The 14,255-nt window shown below is 47.8% G+C and overlaps 1 protein-coding gene across 1 annotated transcript in view; it reads left to right on the plus strand.

The window, feature by feature from the left end:
• The window catches only part of CSMD2 (CUB and Sushi multiple domains 2), a 634,343-nt gene that overhangs the window by 517 nt on the left and 619,571 nt on the right, over positions 1 to 14,255 (plus strand). The window lies entirely within an intron of this gene.

Consider the following 14,255-nt stretch of genomic DNA (forward strand, 5'->3'; position numbering starts at 1 on the left):
CCCAAAACCCCAGCCGCAACTTGGCCGCATCCGACCGGTGTGGGGGTCTGGGAGACAGACATCCCTGCCCAGGGTTGCAGGGCACCTGGACCTGGGTTCAGTTTCTCCAGCCTCCCAGCCCCCAAGGTGCCAGGCTTTCCCCCGATAAACTTTCCTGGAGCCCTCCCCCTTCCCCCCCATTCTGATGGGCACACCCGTCCTGGGGGCCTGGAGAGGAATGGTGCCCCCTCCTCGTTTCCTAGTCTGCAGGGTCTGCCCTGCCCTGCCCCCGCCCATTTTCTCGCTACTGAAGCCCACGTCCCCGCCGGAGCCGCCCGGAGACTGCGGCCGCCATCCCCTTCCCCAAGAGTCCACCTCCCTCAGCGCTCTGGGCTTTGAAGGGTGTCCGGTGGGCGCGGGCCCAGGGTGGGGGTCCTGAGTACGCTTTGCCAGAGGACTCAGGTCGGGGCTGGGGGGTGCTGAGCGGTGGGGAGGCGCGGGCGGGGGTTGTGCCCAGGGGCGGGGGAGGGAGTGTCGCCGCCAGGCTCCGCGCCGCCTCATTCCCCTCGGTTCCCACTCCGCGCCAAAGTGCCCTTTCCCGCGCCCTGCTGCAGCCGAGCGCCTGGGCTGCGGCAGCAGCAGCGCGGGCGGCGGGACCTGCTCCCGGTAACCGAGTCCGGGAGGGGGGTAGACCTGGCGGGTGCGGCGAGTCCCGGAACTTCGCGGATGTCTGGCTGCAGCTTGCGGACCGGGGAAGGCACGCGGCCCTTTGAGAGAACCCAGTCCCCAGTGGGGGCCACTGGCTTCGACTAGTGCCTTTCCATTTTATCCCTTGCACCCTTCTGAGGCTCAGCTCTAGCCACAGCCTAGAAAGTTCCGTGTGACCGGGTGGGGACGGGGCCAACGGGCGATGCCCACATTTGTATTTAGCCCGGAAGATGACACCCGTAACACCTGCTGCCCAGGCCTGGACTCAGGGCACCTCCGGTCTGGAGCCGTGTTGGATTTTTTTTTTTTTTGGCTTTTTTTGTCGTTGTTTTGTTTTGTTTTGTTTTTAAACCACCGATTGAACCTCTGAAGGCTACGCCTTGGCCACACCAGAATCCCAGTGCTCCCTTCTTGGAAAGTGCACCCCTTCCCTGGCGAGCTCCCTGGCCCACTCTGGGATCCATATCTTGTGAGTGGGTCCCCCAAACCGTGTCGCCACCTCCTTAGCCGGGAGTGCTAGGGTTGCTGGTCAGGGAGGGCGGCCCGAACCTGCTCGGCTCTCCCATCCCTACTTGACTGACTGGACTTTCTCGGGCTCTCTAGGAGTCATAGCCGCGGACACCCAGAGAGGGGCGCCCGCGGTGCGCTCGCCTAGGAGCTCCGGCCTCGCGTACACCCACCCCTACTGGGTGGCTGTGCTGTTCACACTGACGCCGCTGGTCATCCAAACCTTGCTACACGGGCAGTGGGGGGGGGACCCCTGCTACTGGCTATCAGGCCTTTCGGCCTTTAGCCCAGGTGTGGCCCCTGCTCCGGCTTAGCAGGTCTGAGATTGCCCCTGATGTGATCGAACTATATTTCTGGCTAGATTTGTCCCAGCCCCCATGGCATATCACCGGGGCTTGCACACCGCTGGGCGCTGCTGGAATCCTGCTTTGTGGAGATCCATCTGCCAGCAGCTCTAGGGTCAGTGGAGAAGTTGGGGTGGTGTTGGTGAATGGTTTGGGGGAGGGGTGCTTGCTCTCTGGCAGGCCTGCCCTGGCTTCCAGTGCTTCCATTGCATTTCTTTTTAAACCTTTCCCACATTTAGATGTGCTGTTTGGCCTTGCAAGCAGCAAAGATTTCGAAATGGACTTGGTGACAGATAATTGCAAGATTTGGCACATTTGAGGAGGAAGCACATTCATTTTGTATTCTCTTTACACTGTTGACTTTAAAAGACGCTCAGGACTGAACTATCTCCCTTCTTTGGCCCAGTGATGACTGGATAAAAGGAATATAAGGATTTGAAAAGGGTAGCCTTCTCACCCACCTGTACTTTAGACCCTCACTCAACCCCCTCCATCTGTGCCCTGCTCCCCCTGCACCCAGCCGCCTTGGAAACCTCCCATCAGCACCTCCTCTCCCTACTGTCAGTCAATCATTCTCCCTCAAGTTTCCTCTTGGCCTATAGGCAGCTTTAATATTTACCACAAAGCAAGCTCACCCAACTCCTTGGCCCTATTGACCTTTCAGCTACCATCCCATCTCGCTTTCTCTTTTACAAATCAGCTCTCTTCAAAGAGGTCTTCAACTCACTTTCCCTGCTACCATTCACTCCCTGCAGTGTGCCTTCTGTCCCCAGAACTGGAACTCTCTATGAAAGACCACTGATGACCACCTTAATTGTGAACTCTTTCTTTCTTTCCGTGGCTTCCTTTCCCTTCCCTTCCCTTCCCTTCCCTTTCCCTCCCTTCTCTGCTCTGTTCCTCCCTCCCTCCCTTCCTTCCTTCCTTTTCCTTCCCTCCCTCCCTTCCTCCCTCTCTCCCTCCTTCTCTCCCTCCCTCCTTGCCTTTCTTTCTTCCTTTCTCTGTCTTTACCTCTTTGTGACTTTGAATGTTTTGTGTTTTGAAATTCTCTTCCATGAACTTCTGGAACGCTGCTTTGCTGGTTTTGCCCCTGCCTCCTGGCTGTCCCTTCCCGGTCTCTACAGTAGCACTGACCTCCTCCTCTTGCAAGTCTGGTTCCCTGCAGTGTTCCATTCGTGTGCTTTTCCCTTGCCTTCCACCACTCCCTGAGTGAGCTCATCCAGGTCCATCCCTTCCATGGCCACACTCTGAAGCTTCCAGACTGATCTCCTGCCAAGGTGCATCTCCTGATATATGTCTATTGGCTTCATCGTCCATGGAAACTCTGGGTCTAGACAGCCCATATAACTGGCTGACTCTTGGACATCTTCACCTAGATGTTTCCTTTCCAAAGCAAACTCATTAGCTCCTCTTCTGAGCCTCCAGCATTCCCTATGTAGGCTGGTCGGACCGCAGCCCCCCAGTTACCTAGCCCAGAAACATTAACAGCATCCCCAGATCCTTCCTTACCAGCTGGCCATCACATTCTGTCAGTTTCCTACTCTCTGTTGTTCTGAAACGTAGCTGCTTTTTCTGGATTCAGAGGCCCTGAGCATTGAAAAGGCTGAAATGTTTCCCATCCCTTTAATAAGTGATTCAAAATAAAAACAATATTAAACTGTAAGTATAAGGATTTCTGACAAAGTTCTGATTTTCCCCCACACTAACTACATCATTGCTTAAAAAAAAAAACATCAAATAACCAAATTATTTAAAAAGGAAAAATTCTCCCTCCTTTGCTTGTTCTGTAAGTGCTTGTTTTCAGAGGCCTCTGGCAGCCTGGAGCACTGACCATACTCAGTGTTTGATTATAGGTCTAATTGAAATGTATTCAAAGCACGTGTTTATCTGCTCCCCCTGTATTGAACTGTGAGCTTCCTGAAGGCATGCGCCGTGCTTTCTTTCTCTTGTATCTTCAGCACCCAGTTCAGCAACTGGTATAGAGTTGGTGTCTGATAGATGCTTGTTTAATCAGTGAATGATTAAAAATGTTCTGTCCTCTTGGACAGTTTTCTAGGGACTTCATAAAGCTAAATTTGAGTCTTAGGGGTTAAAGAAGCCAGAGATGAAAATGACACCTGGCCCTGGTTGCCTTCTCCCCAGAACTAAGTGTCCCAGATTGGTAAAATAGCTCCTTATAGTCTAGAAGCAATGTAACAACAAGCCCTTAGCATGTAACAATGTAACAACACCCCTCCACCACCACCAAAGGAAAGGCATTTAACTGCTCAGGCAGCAATGTATGGATTTGAATTTTCATTTGCAATTGAGCTATGGGTTTATGGTTTAAAAAAAATTAACTGACTATAGCAGGTAATGTTGACCATATCTTGGGCTGGTGAGTATGTGGCTTTGTTGCAGGTGAGGCTATAAGCTTGTGGCAAGGGGACTGGAGAACCAGATTGTGGGGTCTTGGATGGACACTGCAAGGTTTGGGTTTGTCCAGAAGAGTCCAGCAGGCAGATTTGGCAGTGCCACCTTGACTTATGTGTCTGACCTGCCCCTGTTTCATCGTCATTGTTACGCCAGCAAATTAAGGAAACAGGATTGCCCAGCAGAGCCCGATGTTCCTTGTTGGAGAACTATCTCATAGTCAGACCTCTCTCCAAGGCTCAGGTTCCCCACCTGCAAAAGGGACAAGTCCTTCCTGTGTTGTGGAAAGGATTAGAAATCAGAGAATCAATAGGCCCAACACATACCTACCTCATTGAAGGTGCCCATTAAGTGGAAGCTGGGGTTGAAACAGGAACACTGAGGACAAAGGACTCAGCCAGGAAATCTGTGTGCCCTCACCATGTCCTCCCCTAGCCACTGTGCTCAGGAAGCTGTCTGGGTGCCCAGGGGAATAACGCTAATAGCTGATGTTCATTGATTCCTCACCATGTGCTGGCACTGTCCCAAGCCCTTGCATGTATTAACTCAAAACTCACAGCAACCCAGGGAAGCCAGCAATATTATTATTTCCATTTTATTCATGGAGAAATAGGTTCAGAGAGTGCACACAGATCTTACCTACACAACAAGTCAATGGCCCAGTCAGGGTTTGAACCTAGTCCTCCTGACTCTAAATGCCTTACTCATAACTGCTGTCTGACTCCTAAGGGGACCCACCCCACTGGTATGATACCCCTGGACTTCTGTCTGGGCTGCCAGCCTCTGCCTTCCTCTTCCCACTGGGCCAAACCCTATCAGTTCTGCTGTTTTGCTTTTGCCACCTGAGGCCTGGATCCCAACCTTTCAACTCCTCGAGCAACCATGATCTATCCATCTCCACCACAGCTCCTGGGGGTGGGGGGCGAGGAAATAACTGCAAAGTCATCCTTGGTTTGCTTCTAGTCCCAAACACCCACCTAGACTGAATTCTGCTGTGAGCCCTCACAACTCCCCAAGTCCCCCTGCTGTAAAATCATCAGGATATGTTGGAATGTCTTGTTTAATGAGGTGAAGTCCATCTTGATTCCCTAAAGGTCTGTGAAGTCAGGGTGGTGCAGCCCAGACCACAGCACATAGCAGACACTCAGTGAACACCTGTTGGGAGGATCAGAGGCAGGTTCTCTGGAACCCAAGGCTCCCTTCCCCTCAGACTGCCCTGTTGGACATTCTCAAGACAAGGGGTTTGGGGAAGTGGGAAGAGGTAAGGGGACCACCCCCAAGTGGGAGATAGTCCAGGCCTTTCTGCATACTATGAATAATGGCTCTCCTTTACTGACTGTTGGCTAATGCTTTTTAGACATTACTATTCAATTTGCACAACAGTCCAACCACTAATATGTTTGAAGAGACTGAGGCTCAGAAATGAAGCGATTTGGCTAAGGTTATAGAGAAAATAGGCGAAGGAGGCAGGATTGAACCTTAGGGTCACCTGACTCTAGGGCCCATCCTCTTAACTCATGGAAAGCATTTGTCACTGTGCCAGACCCATTGTTAGCATCAATATATGTTAGATGCTACCTCTACTACTTCTATTGCTACTACTGTCTCTTTGCTTTCTGCACTAGCCTCCTAGAATTACAAGAGAAACAGTTCTAATACTATGCCACTCTAAGGTGCCGCTATATGCATCAGCAAGTGTCTTTCCTTTTTGCTCCTCCCACTGAAAGGACACCCCTTAGGTCCTGGCCAACACCCCCAACCCATCAGCTCATGCATGTTACCTCTTCGCTTCCTAGAGTGGCAAAGGGGGAGGACCCTCTATCTCCCCCTAGAGGTTGGAGAATGCCACCGACACTGCCCTCCTTGGGTTTCACCCCTTGAGTAGGATATGACCTTCCAACCACCCCTGTCTGCCAGCTGCAGAGATTTTCCATGATAACAAGGGGACATCTGGATGAATCTGCAAATGGAGACTTATTTCAGAGTCCTCCGCCTCACAGCGACACTATCTCAGGCTTCATTGGCTTTGAATAGAACTTGGCTCTGCCTTGGACCCACAGAAAGCAAAGGATGGCCATGCATTGTGGGGGTTTCTCAAATTGAAAATGATAGTGTGGGTCTTAGAGATTTTTCCTGGCTCTTGTAAGTTAAGAGAAACAAAGGAAAATCACATTTATTTTCCTAATGGACACTTGAGCACTCAACCCCCTGGACTGCCTTTTCATACCCCTACTTTAAATAGGAGACTCTGTATCTCTTTTCTCCTCTCCTACCTCAATACACACTTAGCTCATAGATCTTTGGGAGAGGGTGAGACCCTTTGCCTTTCTCATGTAGGTTCATGTAACACGAAGAATGGTCATGCCCCTGTACACATCACAAATGAGAACTTCGGCCAAGCAGGAGAAGAGAGGGGAAGGGAATGCAATGGAATATGATGGAATGGGATTGGAGAAATAGGATCATTTGAGATGGACTGAGATCAAATAGGAAGGAGTGAGTGGGGTAGGATCAAGAGCGGATTGGAATGGGATGGATCGAATTAATTGAGATGGATTGAGATGGGTGGTGGAATGGAATGGAATGGGATTGAGCACGATATGATGGTTTGGCGTGGGATTGAGTGGGTGGGATCTGGAGTATTTGGGGGGTTGACTGGAGTATTTGGGGTGGGTGGTGTAGGAATGGGTTAGAATGGATTGGGATGGGGTGGGATAGGGTGGGGTGGAATGGAGGCAGATGTGTCATGGTGGGGTGGGGGGAGATGGAGGTGAGTCAGAATGTTCTGGGGTGGCTTGAGTTGGGTGAATTGAGACGGGATACTGGGAGATGTGGGGGGGGGCTATATAGCCAACGGAGGGGCCCTTGGAGGAAATGGGAGATGAAGAAGGACACCAGAAATAACTGACTTACTATAGCATCTTCACCTCCCTCCCCAGAACTCTGTTTCTTCTTTACCTGAATGGTGAAATTTCCAGCAGATAGAAAGTTCCCATTATTCCTTGCTTCCACACTGGCATGGATCCTAAAATGCTGGAGGCTGCACTTTCCTGCTCTAAGGGTCATTCTTCAAGGAGAAACTGGGAGTCTCATGTGGCCACCACCACAGACTCTTATCAGATAAAAATATGCCAGGCACATTCCAGGAGCCCAGTGCAGCCCAAGTCAAGCCCAACATCAGAGAAGGGGTCTGTGCCCACCCCAAAGCTAGTGGGGTGACTGTACCCACAGAAAGCCAAGCCCTGGGTGGTGTAGGGGTTCAGCTCTGTGGCCCTCCTCTTTTGGGGCATCTCCCCGCTGGAAATTGCCTTTTACTTTCTACCTATTTGTTTCTGTATTGTCAGAAAATTTTAAACTGAATTGGCCTCTAAGATCAATTCTTAGTCCTATCCTTGAAAATCATCATTATAAGGAACTGTTACGATGCTAAAAATAATGTATGTATAGTTAAATTACTGAGAGCATCAACATGACGCTTAGAAATTTATTTGAGAATCTCCCGTGTGGTCCAGAGCAGAAAATAAGGGCTCACATTGCAGCATAAAGAGCCTTCCTCCCTGCCAATGTCTAATTTATACTCAGTCAAGTGCAATTATAATCCAGATACCTCAAAAAAAAATATTATGTGTCCATCTTCTAGGTTTTCAAATGGGAAATAGAATAAGTTTCATTATTAAGCAGCTCCATGTATTTATGGAATTAAAGTAAGCACGTGTGACGGTTGTAACTTTGAAAGGAGAAAGCGGAGACTTTGAAATTTAGACCTATTTGAGATACAAGTGTATTATCAGAGAATGCGCAGGCATTTTGTACGGATGATTGATGGCCCCCCATTCTGAGATGAGCAAGTGTGGTAGAGTTGACTCAGGCCTTGAGAGGTGTGTCTGCGTGCTGCTGACTGAGTCTCACTTGCCACCTACGGACCCTTCCTGCCTCTTACATCCCCGTTTCAGGAGTGCGGCTCAAGGACGGAGAGAAGTTCACAGATCGGGTGAGGCTTCGTGATGATGTGTGTGGGCTTCTGGCACGTTATTTGGCGATAAGAAGGTGAAAGTTCAATGGAAACAGCCACCTCCCCCCAGGGACCTGTGTGGCCCTGCCCTCCTGGCCCTTGGCATTTGGGCAGCCCCCGAAGGGCTGACCCATGGCAGCTCCATGGATTGGAGGAAGATATTTTGATATGTTTGATTGATTGGGTTGTCAGAAAAGTCATGACGTATTTTTTCTATGCTTTTCATCTTGAAATTTGGCCTGAGAGTCAGGAAACTGGCCTTCCAGCTTTGGTGGTGCCTCTATAGCTTATGTGACATGAGAGAATTATTTCATCTTCCTGGGCCTCCATTCCTCACCTGTAAAATGGGGATAATAATACCTCCCGTGTCTATGTAATGCTGGGCTTGGAAGCTCTTTAATCAACAAAACAGAAATGATCCAGAGATAGTAGAATAGGCCACTAGCCTAAGCCTCATCCGATGCAAGATCCTGCCCCAGTGAGCAGGTGGGCTTGGCTTTCCAGGAAAGTGAAGCTCCCTGTCTCTGCAGTGAGCCTGCCTGGCCTTCAGGGCACAGAGGCGGTGAGTGAAGGAGGGTGGGCTCACTGAGCTTCCTGGAAGACCCTGGCATTCTTACCCTCCAGTGGCCTGTGTGACTGCTCCTGACAACTAGAAAGGGAGGACCGACATGATTCCCATCCACAGCCCATCAGACATCTGCCACGGGCCTACCCACCCACCCCAGGTTTCCTTCTGGGAGAGGTGACTCCCCAGGCTTCACTTTCACTAGCACATCCATCCAGGGGACAAGACTTACACTGAGGTCTTTTAACTTTAGCAAGAGGAAAATGCCCTATGTTCGAGGACCACTGAGCCTCACATCTCCTATGACATTTTGTTTCAAGAAACATGGAAAGAGGAAAATGTTACAAGGATAATTTTCCTGAGTCATGTGGATGACACATTTGGGTGTTTGTGCTTTTTTCTTTTTTTTCTAAGCTTAGGTGCATAACATTGAATTAATCCTACCCTTAGACCATGACACTGTATGATCATCCGTCTGTGTCAGGCTTCTCTCTGGTTTTATTTGAAATTGTTTCTTCCCTTTATCCCCAACCAGAAGGCATCAGTACCCACTCTGATCTATTGGGTCGTCGGGAAAGTCATGACGCATTTTTGCATTGAAAAACATAGAAAAATTCGTCAGGAATTTCCCAACGACCCAATATTTGATATATGTCTTGAAATATGCATGGATTCTTATAAAACATGGAAGATTGTTTTGTGTGCATGTGTATTTTTAATTCACAGAACTGATTGTGAACCATATATTTTATCCAGTTTCTTACTGTTATTTACTCAACACTATGTTTTAAAGATCTAGCCCTGCTCCTCGTGTGCGTCTAGACCATTGGTTTCTAACTGCTGCATTGCATTCTGTGTTGTGCAGCCATCACATTCTGTGTATCCATTCCCCTGGGGATGGACCTCTGGCTTGTCTGTAACTCTTTCTGGCCGCACATGAAGTTCTGAAGAACATCCTCGAACATGATCTTTTGGGATCCTGTGTGAGAATAACTCTGGGCAGTACAAATGGAGGCCTCGGATCCCTGAGTTAATAGGTTAATTTTCTGTTCTGCCATAACGTTTTCTGGAACAGCTGTACCAGGGCACATTTCCACCAAGAGTGCACAAGAGTTTAAACTCATCAGAATGGCAAAAATTAGAAAGGCAGATAATACTAGGTATTGGTGATAACATTGAGAGACCAAAAGTGCCATCTCATTGTTTTAATATACATTTCTCTGGTTCCTAGTAACTTTAAATATCTCTTACATACTTGTGAGTCATTTGAACTTCTCTTTTTTGTAAATTGCCTCTTCCTATTTTTTGTAAATTGCCTTTTTTGTAAATTGCCTTTGCCTATTTTTATTTTATTTTTTGTTTATTTAATTTATTTTTTTAATTAAAAATATAGCTAACATACAACATTATATTAGTTTCAGGGGTATACCATAATTATTCAACATTTATAGACCTAAAGAAGTGATCACCATGATAAGTCCAGCAACCATCCAACATCGTACTATGCTATCACAATACTATTGACTATATTCCCCAACCTGTATATTTATTATACATTCCCATGACTTATTTGTTTTATACCTGGAAATTTGGACCTCTTATTCCCCTTCACCTTTCCCGCACTTTAAAATTTTTCAATTATAGTTAAAATTCAATATTATTTTATGTTAATTTCAGGTGTATAGTGGTCAGAAATTTATATAATTTAAGAAGTGATCCCCCTGACTAGTCTAGCACCCACCTGGCACTATACATAGTTATTACCATATTATTGAATATATTCCTTATGCTTTAACTTTACATCCCCATGACCTTTTTGTAACTACCAATTTGTACTTCCTAATGCCTAAACCTTTTCCACTCTGCCCCCAACCCCCTCCCATCCAGCACCCCAGCAAATCTAGTACCCATCTGACACCATACATGGTCATTACAATATTATTGACTACATTCCTTATGCTATACCCTACATCCCCATGACTACTGTGTAGCAACCAATTTATACTTCATAATCCCTTGCCCATTTTTCTTTCACACCCCTAACCCCCCTCCCATCTGGCAGCCATGAAAATGATTTTTTTTTTAAGTAATCTTTTTTTTTTTAGATTTTTTTTTATTGGGGAATTGGGGGAGGGGAACAGCGTTGGGGAATCGGGGAAGGGGAAAAGACAAGTTGCTGTCCTTTTGTTCTTCAGTCTAGTTGTGGAGGATGTCGTTCACTGGCTCATGCTGGTATTATCATTGCGCTCTTCTCGGGTGAGGCAGTCGCTCGCTGGCCATTGAACGGCTGCTCACGGTGGCTCACAGCAGCTCACGAAAGCGCATGCCCGCTGCCAGCCAGCCTCACTGCAGCTTACGCCTCACTGGCGACTCATGGCAGCCCAGCTCCAGGTTGAGCTGTTGTTTACCATCTTAGCTGTAGAGGGCGCAGCGTCACTGGCCCGCATGGGAAGAGGAGTCCCAGAACTTTCTTGTCCGTATTGGGTTCCCAAATTCTATAGGAGGTCTCTCGTTTGGCTGAAGGTGCCATTTAAAGCAGGGATCCGAACCGGGCCCTGCTGCTCAGAGCTGGCGTCCCAAGCCAACTCTTAACCAACGTGCCACTCGGCTGGCCCCTCAAAATGATTTTTGTATCTATGAGTTTGTTTCTGGTTTTTTGTTTTTTGTTTTTTTTTAACTTTGTTCTTTAGATTTCATACATAACCGAAATCACATTGCATCTGTCTTTCTCTGTCTGACACTCCACTCAGCACGGTACCTTCCAGGTCCAAACATGCCCCCGCAGATGGCAAGAACCCATTCCCTTCCATAGTTGAGCAATGTTCCCTTGTTTATATGTACCACCTCCTCTTTATTCATTCTCCCATTGACAGACACCCAGGCTGCCTCCACATCTTGGCCTTTGTAAACAATGCTGCAATGAAAATACTATGCACAGGTCCCCTCAAAGTAGCATCTTGGGTTTCTTTGGATAAATACCCAGAAGTGGGATTATTGGGTCCTTCCTTGTCTCTTGTTATAGCCTTTGTTTAAAAGTCTATTTTTTCTGGTATAAGTATTGCTACCGCCTCCCCCCCCCCCCCCCCCCCCCCCCCCCCCGCCAGCTTTTTTTTTTTTTCATTTCCATTTTCATGAAACGAGCTGGAGCTACTCAGCACACCAGGGCCAGTCACTGCCCGCCTGGGGCCTGTGGACTTGAATAGTTTTTCAAGAAAGAGTTCAATGTGGGCGGAGCTGGCTAGTCCCAAGAAAGGGCCTCCAGCATTAGGAGAGTTGGGTGGGGTGAGCAGAGCTCACCAGGCAAATCAGATTCAGATTTGCCCTGTGGGGGTGGGCTCAATACAGGAAAGATGGCGCCCACCTGCTGGCTGCACAGAGAAGGACCCCTCTCAGAGAAAATGGTGACTGTCTTCCAGCCCTCACTTCGAAGCAACACACCTCAATCTGCCCCCTGTATGCCTCTGACATTCCCCGAGTCACCGTCACTTCGCTGGAGCCCAGGGTGAGTGCCTGGGAGTGATGAGTCTGTGTGCGGGTAGTTTAAGAGGACTCTAGTTTTCCTGCAGTCTTCTGTCCCACCCAGATGGTTGGAATTCCCACTGTTTTTCACAGCCAGCTGTTGTGGGGGGGCTCCTCTTCCCGGCACCAGTACTCTAGGCTGGGAAGCCTGGGGTGTGTGTGGCTGGGTTCCTTTGCTTCTCAGAGGGGAACCTCTGCAGCTGAGATATCCCTTCCTATTTTCAACCACCACACAGAGGTTTGGGGCCCATTTCGTGTCTCCCCCGCTCCTACCAGTCTCCACGTGGCTTCTTTATATCTTAAGTTATAAAACTTCTGTTTAGCTAGACTTCAGATGGTTCTCCAGGTTGATTGTTCTATAATTTAGTTGTAATTTGTATGTGTTCACGGAAGGAAGCACACACAGTATTTTTATCTACTCCACCATCTTGGATCTTAGTCTTTGCCTATTTTTTAATTGTACTTGTGTCTTAATTTAGAAAAAATTTTGGTCTATTTACAGAATTAAAAAAAAAAATTCTAGCTCATGCCCTTTGTCACTTTTAAAGTTTACAAATAACCTCTTCCAATCTTTTATCTTTCTGTTTTGTTTAGGATATCTTTTTTTTGGACAAAGTGCTTCATTTTAATGTAGTCAGATTCATCAATGTTTTGTGGAAAGCAGAAGTTGGGACATATGGGGGCTCTGATGAACTAGGAGACAGGGCGGGTTCTCAGGCCCACTTGGGTCTCCCCTCCTACAGGGCTGCCTCTCTGTGTGGAGGGCTTCGAGGAGTCCCAGAACTTTCTTGTCCATATTGGGCTCCCAAATTCTATAGGCGGTCTCTCGTTTGGCTGAAGGTGCCAGTTAAAGTACAAATTAATTACTTGATGGGTGCCACACTTAGAAAATGTGGGAGATTGCTCAGTCCTACAGCAGGCATTTGTTGAGGGCCTGTTCTGTGCCTGAGCTCTCAGATGCATTGGGGACATAGACAAATGTCATAGATAAGGGTACATAAGGGAGGCAACTACACACATGTTCATCGTGGCATGATTCACGGTATCTAAAAGTATCCATCAACGGATGCATTGATGAACAAAATATGGGATATGCATACAGTGAAATATCATTTAACCTTAAAAAGGAGGGATATTCTACGTGCTACAATATGGATGAACCTTGAAAACGTTGTGCTAAGTGAAATAAGCCAGTCACAAAAGGACAAATGCTATATGATTTTACTTACATGAGATACCTAGGGTAGTCAAATTCATAGAGACAGGAAGTAGAATGGGGGTTGCCAGGGGCTGAGGGGAGGGGAATATGGGGAATTAGTGTTTAATGGGCACAGAGTTTTAGTTCTGCAAGATGAAAAGAGTTCTGGAGATGGATGGCGGTGATGGTAGCACAACAATGTGAAAGTACTTAATGCCACTGCACCAGACACTTAAGAATGGTTAACATGGTAAATTCTGCGTTACATATATTTTGCTACAATTAAAAATAAAGAGGGGTAACTATCCAGACTCCAGAGTTTCAGGGAAGGCTCCCAGAACACGTGATGTGTAAGGTGAGACTTGCAGGATAGACAGCAGAGAGCAGATGAAGAGAGGTGGCCGAGGGATATATCCCCATAGTGGAAACCTATTTGCACAGGCTCTCGGTTGAGTGGAAGGAAGGCGTGTTCAAGGTCTGGGAGAAGTTCAATGTGAAGTGGAGCTCCACTAACTGAATAAGGACAGTGAGGAACCTGGAGGGTTTTTGAGGAGGGGCGTGGCCAGATTGGCTTAACCAGGTGGCACAGGTCTCTGAAGGAAGAAGGTGACAATGAGGGCAGGTCCTGGGGCCAGAGCACTGCTGAGTGTGTGTGTGGGTGCTTAGAGCCCCACGGAGAGAGGTCAGCAAGATGGGAATGAGGCAAATCCTTTCCTTTCCATGTTTCTTCTGCCCTGTTTCCGCCTACCCAGAGAGGATAGACATCTAATAAACTGTCAAAAGTCCATGAAATTCATCCCATATATTGTGGGTCATAAATCACAGTTCTGTGAATCCTGCCTCAGTGAGAACATTACAAAACTTGCACCAGGAACTAAAATAAAAATAGGAAATCTACCTGCTTGGGGATTTGCCGTTTTAAAATACTGACTGGTAGGGAGACCTGCCATGTTCTACCTTGTCCAGGTCATGCGTGAGCCTGGGTCATTCTGCCTCGCCTGTCTCCTCTCTTCT

The sequence above is a fragment of the Hipposideros armiger genome, unplaced genomic scaffold (assembly GCF_001890085.2).
Source record: "Hipposideros armiger isolate ML-2016 unplaced genomic scaffold, ASM189008v1 scaffold_10, whole genome shotgun sequence".
NCBI classification, from domain to species: domain Eukaryota; kingdom Metazoa; phylum Chordata; class Mammalia; order Chiroptera; family Hipposideridae; genus Hipposideros; species Hipposideros armiger.